The 12,064-nt window shown below is 43.7% G+C and overlaps 1 protein-coding gene across 2 annotated transcripts in view; it reads right to left on the bottom strand.

Moving 5' to 3' along the window:
- PKNOX1 (PBX/knotted 1 homeobox 1) overlaps nt 1-6,223 on the bottom strand; it is a 43,891-nt gene extending 37,668 nt beyond the window's left edge. Inside the window, exon 1 of one of the 2 annotated variants that reach the window (XM_074157650.1) lies at nt 6,130-6,223. The gene's annotated coding sequence lies outside the window, so the exon portion shown is untranslated. The remainder of the gene's footprint in view (nt 1-6,129) is intronic. The other variant, XM_074157577.1, reaches the window with a different exon arrangement.
- Nucleotides 6,224-12,064: the final 5,841 nt, after the last annotated feature.

Genomic DNA, 12,064 nt, shown 5'->3' with positions numbered 1-12,064 from the left:
CTCTTTTGACTCTAACATTTGGTCGAACATGAACAACTTTGTCTTGCTGCTAAGCATAGGCCCTAAAATGAACTGCTACTTTCTTTTCAAAATGGGGATTAAATAAAAATTCATTTCCTGCTCCACTTTGTCTACAACTCTTTAGTAATGGTGAACGAGAAACAATCAGTTCAAATAGTTTTTTCAAGGAAGACATGCTGTGTTCCAGCCTCTACTGTTCCTGCTGCCAACGCTCTTCATGCTCCCTTACTTTCCTATCCATGTTTTTTCTGCTCTTCAGCCTCACACTACCCTTCCACACCAACGTACAGCTTGTCATCTTTCTCACCTCTTGCTCTCTCTCATTTCCCCGATCTCTGACCATTTGTGATTTTGCTAGTACCATTCTTTTCCGGTTCCTGGGCCTACTCCATTTCCACCAAGCTTCAATCTCTGTTCCCCACCTCTCCCTGAGCACCAGCCTTCATCGCTCCATGAGTAAAACTGCTGCCTAAGTGTTCTGGGGTTGGGGGAGAAGCACAGATAAAGAAAGACTATTTAGGATTAAACTTACCCAGCACCTACTGCTGTGGGATGCATCATGCTTAACTACTTGGTCCAGATGATGACTGCACAGTCAGGTGACATGCAAGGACCAACAGACAGGAAGATACTCATGTTACATGGAATATTCAGATAGTTTAGTTAACAAATATTTGCTGAATAACATGCATGAACCAGGTTTTCTAGCGCTTATGATTTGTTGAAGTTTCTCGAGGAACACCCATACACTCCATGTGAATGTTTATGCTCTCTTCCCCTCTCTCCTCTGCAACACTCAATTCCAGAACTAAGTGTTGATACGCTCTTACATAAGCCAAAACAAGCATTCCTCCCCCCCCCCGCTTTAAATTAACAAATTTACTTTCTCTTAAAGTCATTTTCAGAATGCTCAGTCATTTTAGCTTAACGTTTCCCGAATAACCCTGCTCAAACATACTCATCATGGCAAATTTCAGTATGACTAAGAAATAAGCTACTGAAAACAACATCTCAAAAAAACCCCAACCCAAACCAGGTAACTTACTCTTGGCATTGCTACTATGGCCTAGAACACGCATAAATCATCTAGAACACATGTAAATTAAGCAATCATAGACTGATCTGTAAATTCAAATTCTTTAGTTATAAAATTAACAACATAGCACACATTTTCATTCCCATATTCTCTAGGTATGTTAAACATGTATAATGCTCCAATTTCTGTTTCATAATTGCCTCTGTTTCCTTTGAATATAAAAGACTTGGACTTTATTTTTCAGTAGTGAGCATTATAATATCCTTTTCCCTTTCTTTTGTTTGCTATGTAATTTGAAAAAACTAAGCAGGATGTGAAGTATAGCTACATTTCCTAGTTTCCTCTGTCCTCAAGAAAAAGCACAAGCCATTTGAAAACCTCACATATAAAATATAAACTGGAATTGGTGATTTAAAAAAAACCAGATCCCTCTTTTAGTAGACCAGCAGTAAGCTACCATATTCTGCTTTTTTACCTGAATGTACTGTCAGCTGTAGAAGACGACAGTTACAGACCATAGGTATAGCAGGCTAAGGGATAGTACATGATTATCACAACCACATAGCTCCCATTTTCAAAAATCACCTTTTGACTAAGTACTTAAATGGACTTCCTGTTTAATAGCAAATAGCTCTTTTATACACATATGTAGAAAAAAAATTAGAACAACATGGCCTGGAGTAGTTGCTATATTAAAAACAAACAAGCATGTTCATACGAAGGATGATAAGCAAGCATGTGATGAGAAGCAGACCTAAGTTTTATTTCCACTTCTAACAACAACTTCCTTTTTGTCCTTCAGTAACAGACAAGACTTGGTATCCCCATGCTGCTGGCAGGGGAACCAGTTACTGCCCTTTACCAACTTCATGAAAGTATGCCAGTGCTCCATTAACAACGAAGACTGGTATTTCAGACTCTTGGTGTTGTCATTTTATTTTCTACCCCACTCCTAGTTCCATTTGATGATACCCGTGTTCTACAGTTACAACATGAAACAATCTTAAAGTGAAGAACCTGCTAACAAAGGCGAATACTTCAGCATACAATTATCTTAGGAAGACCTATAGTGGTCTGGGTAAAATACTTTGGTAACACCTGGTAGGAAGTAAGCAAAGGAAAGAACTCTATCAGCAGCTTTTTTTCTTGGTCTTGGAATCCTCTTGCTTAGGAGAGCAGTAAGTTGTTTTACATTTTGTACAGCATTGAGCTGTGGTAAAATAACCTCCCCCCAGAGACTTATCATTTGTAAACCTACAGACTTTAACAAGTGACAGTGAAGCAACCAGCTGCTACAAGAGGGAAGTAATTTGTGGAATTTTACATTTCACACACACAAAAAATTAATTCAGTCTTACTTACACCAAAATAAAGATATTAATCTGCTTTATTGTAAGCTTTCACATGTGTGCCAGTTTCGCAGAGGTAACATTTGGCTCCCAGACCACTACATAATAGTCTGCAATACCATTTGGACTACATCCTTCTTCATTCAGGACATTAACAGAGCCATCAGAACAAGCAGTTCCACTACCACGGTAGTGGGTTTGTGGATCATTCACCCTTGGCTGTTAGTACAGTGCTTAATAACAGCAAAAGAATTATTCTTTTCCAGGAAATTGAATTACTCCTAAACACTTCTAAACTTGCTGTGGTAGCAATCAGAATTATTACGACTTTATTACAGCACTGCATTTACAACACAGGGAAAGGTATGAGAAAAATACAGTTGGAAACCAAAATTCTGAAAAAGGAAGTACAGCTTCTGGAAGACACATCCATTTCATAAGACTGAAGTATTTAGAATAAATACATATATTTAATTCTAATTAAATCTAATTCTAAACTCCTTTCAGTTGCACTAATGGAAGACTGCAAGGACTTAGTTTTAAAATGTTATTTTTATGTTCAATAAACAATCTGAATCTTTAAAATTGTGTCTAGATTAAGAAAGACTACAAATCAAGGCTGTAAGTTACTTTAATATTAGACTAACTTGTTACATGCCAAAGTGAAATTTCCAAATACAAAATAAAACCCCATACACAAAATATGAAGAATTCTCAGTTTTCCTATTAGCCCATAGGAAACAGTAACAAGATAAATTCCAGTCCAGTAAAGCACTTTAACTACATGATAAGACCCACTTCAGATAGGAGACAGGTATTAGTGTTCAATTTATGTAGTCAAGGATACACAGGCACAGATAAAAAAAAAAAAATACATGCCTCAGAATTACTCAGGAGATCAATGAGAATAAGCAGTACCAGTCTTCAAAGTCTCAGTGCAGTACAATAGCCTCTACACTACCTGTCTCTACCCTGTGAATGAAGTAAATGGAGCTATGCCTTTCAGCATTTAACTGAAGCTCACATTAAGAAAACGGTGAAACCTACACTGAAGTTTTCCTGTAGATACTTTAATCATGACAAAAAAAATATGTAAAGCAGTAACAATCAACAGTAAAAACATGTTGAAAAAAAAAATAATCAAAATTATTTATTTTGGATAGATTAAAAACAATGACATACCAAGAAGCGTGAAACTGTTTCTTCAGACTAAATAAATGTGAAACGTTTTGGGCTTTTTTACTCAAAAGTTTTTGAAAACTTAAATGTAATAATTATCTATGGCGCTACACACAAACTCAGAAAATGATAATTCTGAAGTTTTATTTTACAGAGCTATTTAGAAAATGCACTCATTACTGCTTGATACTCTACCTATTACAAGGTTTGGAAATGCATAGGAAGATTTCTGATACAATCACAACAATTTGTTTCCCGATTCAGTATAATTCATAAAGTTTGTACGTACAGCTGACAGGGACTAACCAGGACTCATTCTTAAACAAGACTTCAGTGCTTACCCAGCTGCAGAAGCTGTATCACTTTAACTACACATATATAACTAAAGAGATATAACCCCATAGCACAGGCAGACCATAAACAGTTATATCCCATAGAGGAAATGGAACAACCTGTAAGTGTATTCACAGTACGGAGAACAGAAAGGCACATAAATTTCTTAAGCTATAGTTGTTATAATTCCCTTAATCAAACAATCTACACTGGTAAAACCTTGTGCAGAGCATGCTCTAGAACAAAATTATTAACAGTATTATGAACTGACTGTATGTGCATGTTTTTGTAAAGACTAAGAAAGAATTCTTTAGTGTTTTTATAAAACAGTTAGATGAGACATTTAGCATACATTGAAAGTTATCTACACCCTCCTATTAGCCTCCATAGGATGCTGGCTCAAGTGTTTTCCAACATCCACAGACCAGAACACATTGTCCATGCTCCCTATTCCGGTGATCTTTTTAATGGAATACACACATCATATTCCAAATAGGAGCAAGGACAAAAATTAATCTTGCCTCGACAGCTTTTAACTGCATGAGACCAAAGAAAAAAAAAAAAAAGGTTAAAAAAAAAAGGTAGTAATTCACTGCACAGCATAAAAATTCACTTGTAATGGTATCATACCAGACCTAGAATCTCATTCTCCCTCCCAAAACCTCGCTAGTCATTTACTTAGGTGAAACTGACAAAAAGGGGTCACAAACTGCACCAGCAGATTGACAAAAAGGGGTCACAAACTGCACCAGCAGATTGACAAAATAAAAAAATACTGTGACTGTGTCTCTAAAATTACATCGTATGTTCCCATTTAGGACAATAGAAAATATTTAATAAAAAAGATAGCGATAAGCTACACATAGAAGTATCAGACATGTTAACTACTTAAATTTTTATCTGGTGAGCTCTGGGCCATACAGCTGGCGTTGTGGGAATGAGGGAAAGCTATCGACTGCTCCACGGAGACCCGGGACATGTGTCTAATTGAGGCAATATTTCAGGATAAAACCAGCACTTGATTTATTATTGTTTACACACATCATAAGCAGGGCCTCTGGGCAACGTCAAGTTTCAGCTCCTAATTGCGGCTGTGTAAACACTCAGGAAGCCTCGGTCTAGGTGTCAAGAAGTCTCTACTCGTAACCGAGCCAAGAGACAATGAGGTCACATCAAAAACTTAAAAAAAAAAAAAAAAAAAAAGGAAGAAACCACTTCACGCCAGAACTGCGCACACTGCCCCAAGTGCCAGCCGCTAACAGAATCTGCTTTCTATGAATAAGAGGGGAGACGGCGGCGAGGAAGCCAGCCCCCGCTCTCCCGGGGGCCGGGCCGCCACCGAAGCGGCACCAGGCAGGTGTTGGTCTTGGGGGGGTGGGGTGGGGGGGTGTCAACGCTCCACGCCGGCCGGCACCCCACGGGCGTCCGCAGCGGCCAACTGCAGTCGGCAACCCCTTTCCTCCCCCTTTCTGGGGGCCGCGCCCGGCCGGGCCAGGGCAGGTGCGGAGAGGGGGCGGCAGCTGCCGCGGCGGCTTGATCCCTGCCACAGGCAAGGGCTCCGCGGGCTTGCTTGGGCCGGGTCTGGCAGGTTGGCGTGGGCGAGGAGGACCCCAGAGAGCCCGAGCCCCTGCCCCCCCCCCAACCCCCCACCCCAAGGAACGCCTGCCAACGCGGCGCTGGCCCTTTAAGCCATCACGTCGCCTCCCCCCTCCCTCCCGTCGCCCCCTCCTCCTCCTCCTCCTCCTCCTCCTCCCCCTCCTCCCTCCGCGCGGCGCCGAGCCGCGGCCCGCGCTCCCTTCTCTCTCTCGCCCCATCTCCCCTCTCCGCCCGCGCCCCCGCGTGCGCGCGACCGGCGCCGGCGCGCGCCCCCACAAGAGACAACGGTTACACGGCGGCCGTTCCAGAAATTTCCTTGCTCCCCCTCCCCCCCCCCTCCCGCCTCCTTTCCCTTCCCCTCCCCGCGCCACCGCCCCTAACCCCCCCTCACCCCCCCCCTCTCTGGGCCAGTTGCGGAGTAGCGGGTGCCCCCTCCCCGCTGTTCCGCCTGCCGGGTTTCCCCCCCCCCCTCCGCCCCGGGCTCCTTCCCCAGCCGCCCCCCTCCCCGCGCCGGTGTGGTGGTAGGCCTGAGCCCGGCCGGCGGTGGCGGCGGGCGCGCCGTGATGGATGGCTGGCTTGGCTTGGCTGGGAGCGGGTTTGAGTGACAGCGCTTACCTGGGTGCCAATCTTCGTCACACTGACAAGCGGCTGCAGCAATCGGGACCCGCACCGCCGCGACACGCGTCAGCGCGCACACACGCATCCGGCCAATCGCCGGCCGCGCCGCCCGAGACGACACCACGCCGCGCATCACGCCTCATCAATATTCACCGCGGGGGGCGGGGCGCGCGCCGGCGTAGGGAGGTGGCGCGCGGTCGCCCCGCCCCGCCGCCACAGCGGCGGGGCGGGGCGACCGCGCGCCACCTCCCTACGCCGGCGCCTGCCTGCTCGCGCTCATTAATATGGAGAAAGGGGGCGGGACAAACCACGCCTCTCCCTCGGGTAGGGTGTGTGTGAAACCACCTCCTCGGGGGAGGGGGGGGGGAGGGGGGGAAGAAGGGAGATACCAAGTGGCTCCGCCACAGGGGGCGAGGGCGGCAGCCGTTGAGACAGTAGCGGCCGCCTCCCTTCAGTCAAGGGCCCGCCCGTTAAATATGCCTCGTTTCACTTCAGCTGTTCTTAAATAAGGAGTTCTTAAGGTAAGGGGTAGGAGAACCGGACCCGTTTTGCTGCTGGGATGTTTTAAAAGTTTCTCTCCTGTACCTTCTGTGCAAAAGGGGCCCCGAACCAACACCTTTCGGTCAGATCGCTGAGGTGATCTGACAGCTCGGCCTTGCTGCCGCGTTCCTTGTACCACCTGAAAGGCCGCCTTAGCAACCTCTCCCTCGCTCTTTTGAGGGCAGAAGTTACCAAGGAGGGTGAAGGAGCTGATACATGCAGGGCAAATCTCATCTTGGGGAGCTCAGCTCAGAAGCAAAGCGGGTTTTATAGTCCCTCTGGGGACTGGGAATCTACTCGATTATCCTGTACTCATGTAAACTGGGAATGCCCTACATTTTTTGCAAGGTCCGTGACACTGCTCCTATTTAACAGTAGCGAGCCACCTAGTTTCTTTTATATAACACTTTCCTGGGCCGGGGCATTGAAAGAAGATCTGGCTAATAGGCTGGCAATAGAAACGGCTGCTTAAATGCTCTTGCAAGCCAGGTCTGCCTGCAGTCCTCTTTAAGTGTAACCGCTGTGTCCTGACCCTGCTCGGCCAACACAGTTGCTCTCCGTCTTCTAGTCACTCTGTGCACACTGCCACCGTTTGTCCACTAACAAAACCGCCGTTTCGTCCTCTGGCTAGACCACCTGGAGCCTTCACAGGAGTTCGTTTTTTCAAGCCATTTTTTCCCCACACAGTCAAAACCACGTGGACGTTGGGCTTGTGAACAGAGAAAGAACTTGTACACCCAGCAGAGAGAGTGGGAAAGAAAACAAACTATGCTAATCCAGGGTGCTCAGATGTGTGAATTGGGTCTCAAAGTTCATGTGAATGACTTATATAAACAAGATCTTTTTAAAAATACAACTCTTCGTTTGTCTTACTGGCAAGAGCCTCTGTTTCTGCTCTTGTGCTGTGTAACACCACCTCTAACAGAGTTCCTGTGGGCCAGTCTGTCTTCTTCTACCACAAGTTTCATCTCTCATCCCTGACACATTCGTTAGTGACACATTCACTAAACAGTGCTTAAAATTAACTGGTTCCCATGCCCAGACCTGCCTCTTCTTCAAATTTGATTCTCCTTGCAAACCCTTTGTTCTCCTTCTGCCTTGCCTGCACTTCTATGGATAGGAGTTCACTGATTTCTTATGAGAAAGTACAGATTAAGTTCAAACTAATTTAGTTTCTGTTTAATCTATTCTCCCAGTGATCTTCAAAGTCTTTCCTGATGCCTTTCCCAACTTGAATTTTCCTTTCTCCTGCTGCTTCTCCTTGCTTTTTCTTCCCTCCCTGCTTGCCACTTTCTCTTCCCTAGCTCCCCACTCACACACAACAGGTTTAGAAATTCCTCATCTGCTGTCTTCCTCTCACCCCAGTAATTCCATCTCTTGGTCTCCTTTGTAATTAAGGTTACTGCATCCTTTACTCTCCTCAGCCTCTTTTAGGCTTTTCATATCAATAAATGTTCTAGCTCCCTCAATCTTAAAGCACGTGACTCCCCAAGCGTCAGAATTAAGAAAGCCTGGCCTGGTTCTGCACATATTTGTGCCTCATGTTTTGTTAACTTTAGGGTTTAAGTTGCAAGGTTTGACTGTAATCTTTTCCAAATTTGTGGTGTACAAAATGTTTCTCTTTAGTCAGTGGATGCCATTGCCTAAAAGCTCCTGCTGCAGACTTTCCATCTTTCAGGGAGTATATGATACATCTTCCCAGCTCTACAACTTATTTTCATGAATGTTACAGGAACTAAATTATTCTGCGAGCTTTAATCCTACCTAGACTAAGTTGCTAGGTTCAAATGTTACTAAACAACATGGATACACCCCCAAATATACCTGTACCTACATGACATGACCATATAAACCTAAAGAAGAAAGTAACCTGAAAATCACCCTTGTGCCTTCCAGCTGCCCATCTCTAAACTCACTGAACGCACAGTTCCCAACCACTGTCGAGAGGTCCCTGTTTTTCATTTTTCCTTCAGTTCTCTCTGATATAGCCTCTGCAAAGCTCAAAAAGCTATGCTTAATTTTTAAAAAATCACAGCTGAAATGACTCCAGGGGATAAGATTTAAGAAAAGCACTGTTGTGGTTTCAGTTGGGATAGAGTTAACTTTTTTAATAGCAGCTGGTATAATGCAGTGGTTTGGATTTGAGATGAGAAATACTTTTGATAGTGCACTGGTGTTTTGGGTTGTTGCTAAGCAGTCAAGGCCTTTTCTGCTCCTCACACTGCCTGCCAGCGAGCACTCTGAGAGCGCCCAAGAAGCTGGGAGGAGACACAGCTGGGACAGCTGACCCTAACTAACCAAAGGGATATTCCATAACATGTGACACCATGGTCAGTACATAAAGTTGGGGGAAGAAGAAGGAAGGGGGGGATGTTCGGAGTGATGGCGTTTGTCTTCCCAAGTAACCATTACGTGTGATGGAGCCCTGCTTTCCTGGCGATGGCTGAACACCTGCCTGCCCATGGGAAGCAGTGAATGAATTTCTTGTTTTGCTTTGCTTGTGTGCACAGCTTTTGCTCTAAACTGTTTTCATCTCATCCCGTGAGTTTTTTCTCACTTTTACTCTTCTGATTCTGTCACCCATTGCAACTTGGGGAGAGAGAGCGAGTGGCTGTGGTGTTCTAGCTGTGGGCTGGGGTTAAGCCATGACAAGCACTAAAAATTACAAGGCTTTTTGAGAGAAGTCCACAACATTTGGAAAATAGAAGGAGCTGGGAGAAGAGGAGCAGCAGGGGAAAAGAATGAAAAAGTAACCAAGAGGAGTGATTCAAAGACAAACAAACAAACAGAAAAGCAAACAAAAAGGGAAAGGATAGGTACCCTTTTCTTTCTTTGTTTCTAATTGTCCAAACAAACTGTGTTGTCCCTCAGCAGTTCTGCAAAAGGACAAAGGTCCAATACATAGGATGGAAGACAGAAATGGCAAGGAAATGCTCCATACTACGCATTTGATAAGGATTATTACACAACTGATGTAGTTTTATGCTATGAACTTCCATTGGTATGGATGTACTCACTTAAATGCAATGGAGCGCTGCTTTTTTTTTCTAAAAAAGCAACAGCTAAATGCCACAGTGAATAAAATGATATTTTAATATTTTGTAATTGAAAATACAAGTATGTAAAAATAAGGTTCTGTAATATTTAGGCTTACAACTGCAAATAACAGAATACTCAGATTCTTAAACTTCTGTTACTTTCTTCACATTGTACATATTAAATGTGCTCATTGAGTACAGCTCATTACTTAAAGCGTGCACAGCTATGTCTGTAGGGTCAGGACCTTACTTGGTTACTGAGAACGGTCCCAGGTATATAAGAGCATTCCTCACAGTTGGACCAAATTTTTGCGAACACCAAGCTATGAAGGTCCTGTCTCAGCAAATGAGAAAAGCACACTCCCAAATCTATTCTCTGAAGTGCACTTTCAGTTGCCATTTAGTGATAGTAGGATTGTGTAAGTGCACTGGAGAGCAAAACTGGATCCTACATACAGTTGCTAGATGAATTAGGCTTACTCTGACATCCTTTAGTGATTTCCAAGTTATAAATATTAAAACTGTGTGCATAATGTAGCATTCATAGGCATTTAACCTGTTCAGAAGAAGGAGATGTCTCACGGCTCTCAATTGTGTACTTTGCAACTCTTTCATAATTAGGCTTTCAAAGGAAACATTTACATAGAGGTGAAGGGATGGGCTTCCATGCAGGTGGCAGTAATCTGTACTCATAACTTACTGAATAAACACTGTAATTGCAGTGATAAGACCGGAATAATCTAAACAGAGCAGTGTTTTCCCCAGATACCCATAAAAATCAGGTGAGTTTTGAAGTGCTGATCTCTCAACAATGGGAGGCCTCTGCAGCAAACCAGTTTCTTCTTTCATCACTCCAAGGGAAAAAGTATGTAATAAGACATGTCAACGACTTGGATGTCCCCTGGCTGTTTGGAGAGCATTCCAAAAAGCAACTCTGTGCGCCCTGTTTGCAGGCACAGCACATTCATTTCTGCAGCCGCAACTTTATGTGGTATAGGAGGAGCCTGGGAAAAATGTGTGACTTATTTTATAATGGATATGGCTTTTAAGATTTTAAAGCTGAAATTAATGAGTTAACTCAGTCTAAATAAATAGCAAGCTTTGCTTGAAGTAGATTATGGAGATCTGTGTAACTCAGCTGGGAACACTCCCTCTGGAGAAATTAAGAGCTCATGTCCCACAGCAGGACTTGGGCTTGGACCAAGAGCTGGCACTGCAGTGCGGTACTACTGCAAGGAGTTTCTGTGTGGGGATCAAGATGCCATCCTTTTGATGAGCTGTTACTGTCCTATGTTTTTCCACCCTCTTTTTTCAGCAGAAAAAACAATACTTAAAGCCTCCTTCAGAAAAGGAAAAATTATAAATGTCTTATTCAACATTTCTCCTCTTGTTAAATCAAATTTGAATTTCCAGAGCTGTACATTAGCTGAATCACTGGCTGCATACTACTCAGTCCATCTGTTTATATGGTTGAGTCACTGCATTACCAGTATCTTAACACGTTACTTGGAAAGAATTTTAGGCGATCTGGAGGATAAAACCCCAAAGCTCTATAAAATAATGTTCCTTTTTGTATGTTCTTTAGTACCACACTCTACATTGCTCGCTTTCTGCTATCAGAGATCTTAATTTGAACAAAACTGCTATTTTCAGAAAAACAGCTTATCATAAAAGCACGGCTTTCACTTAGAAGCTGAGGACTGAGCTGTGATGTAGAAATCCACTGTCACCTCCCCATGTGCTATGCCTTGCCCTGGGAACCGCGTGAGAACTTCCATGGTGATGGAACAAACATCTTTCACAACCCAACGTATCTGTTTTCCACTTGAGATACTACAAACAGATTACCTTCCGAGGGCAAACTTTCTGCTTTTAATGATGCCAAAAGTTGAGAGTATCTTGTTGTTTGACTCCAAACTTTCTAGAAAATGTTAGACTTAAAAAGGCATTTTCATTTACTTCACTGTGGAAGAGGCGGGGGGTGGGGAGGGGCAAAAAACAGAGCAGAAGGGCAGAGAAAAAGAGTCAGAAGAACAGAGGTGGAACTGCTAATACACGTCTTGATTTTTATTTTACCAAAAACATAAAAAGGGAATATATTGTGTGAATCTCACCACGGAGGACTATGAATGCATTCACGGTATTCTGGGAGTTGAGAAGCAGAAAGTGAAACCAACTGAAATAAACCAGTGAGAGTAGTTTTACCTTCCAGACCAGGGGCTAGATCCAGCTCTCATAGAAGTCAGTGGAACAGTTCTCACTGGCTTGAGTGGGATTTGGATTCCGCAGAGCGAAATGCAGAAAAAATAACCAGGAAGCATAAATGAGAGTTTCTCAAACGCTGGTCTACAGGG

The sequence above is a fragment of the Numenius arquata genome, chromosome 1, assembly GCF_964106895.1.
Source record: "Numenius arquata chromosome 1, bNumArq3.hap1.1, whole genome shotgun sequence".
Taxonomy (NCBI): Eukaryota; Metazoa; Chordata; class Aves; order Charadriiformes; family Scolopacidae; genus Numenius; species Numenius arquata.
The sequence above is the reverse complement of the archived record's forward strand: the minus strand, read 5'-3'. Positions and strand labels throughout refer to the sequence as shown.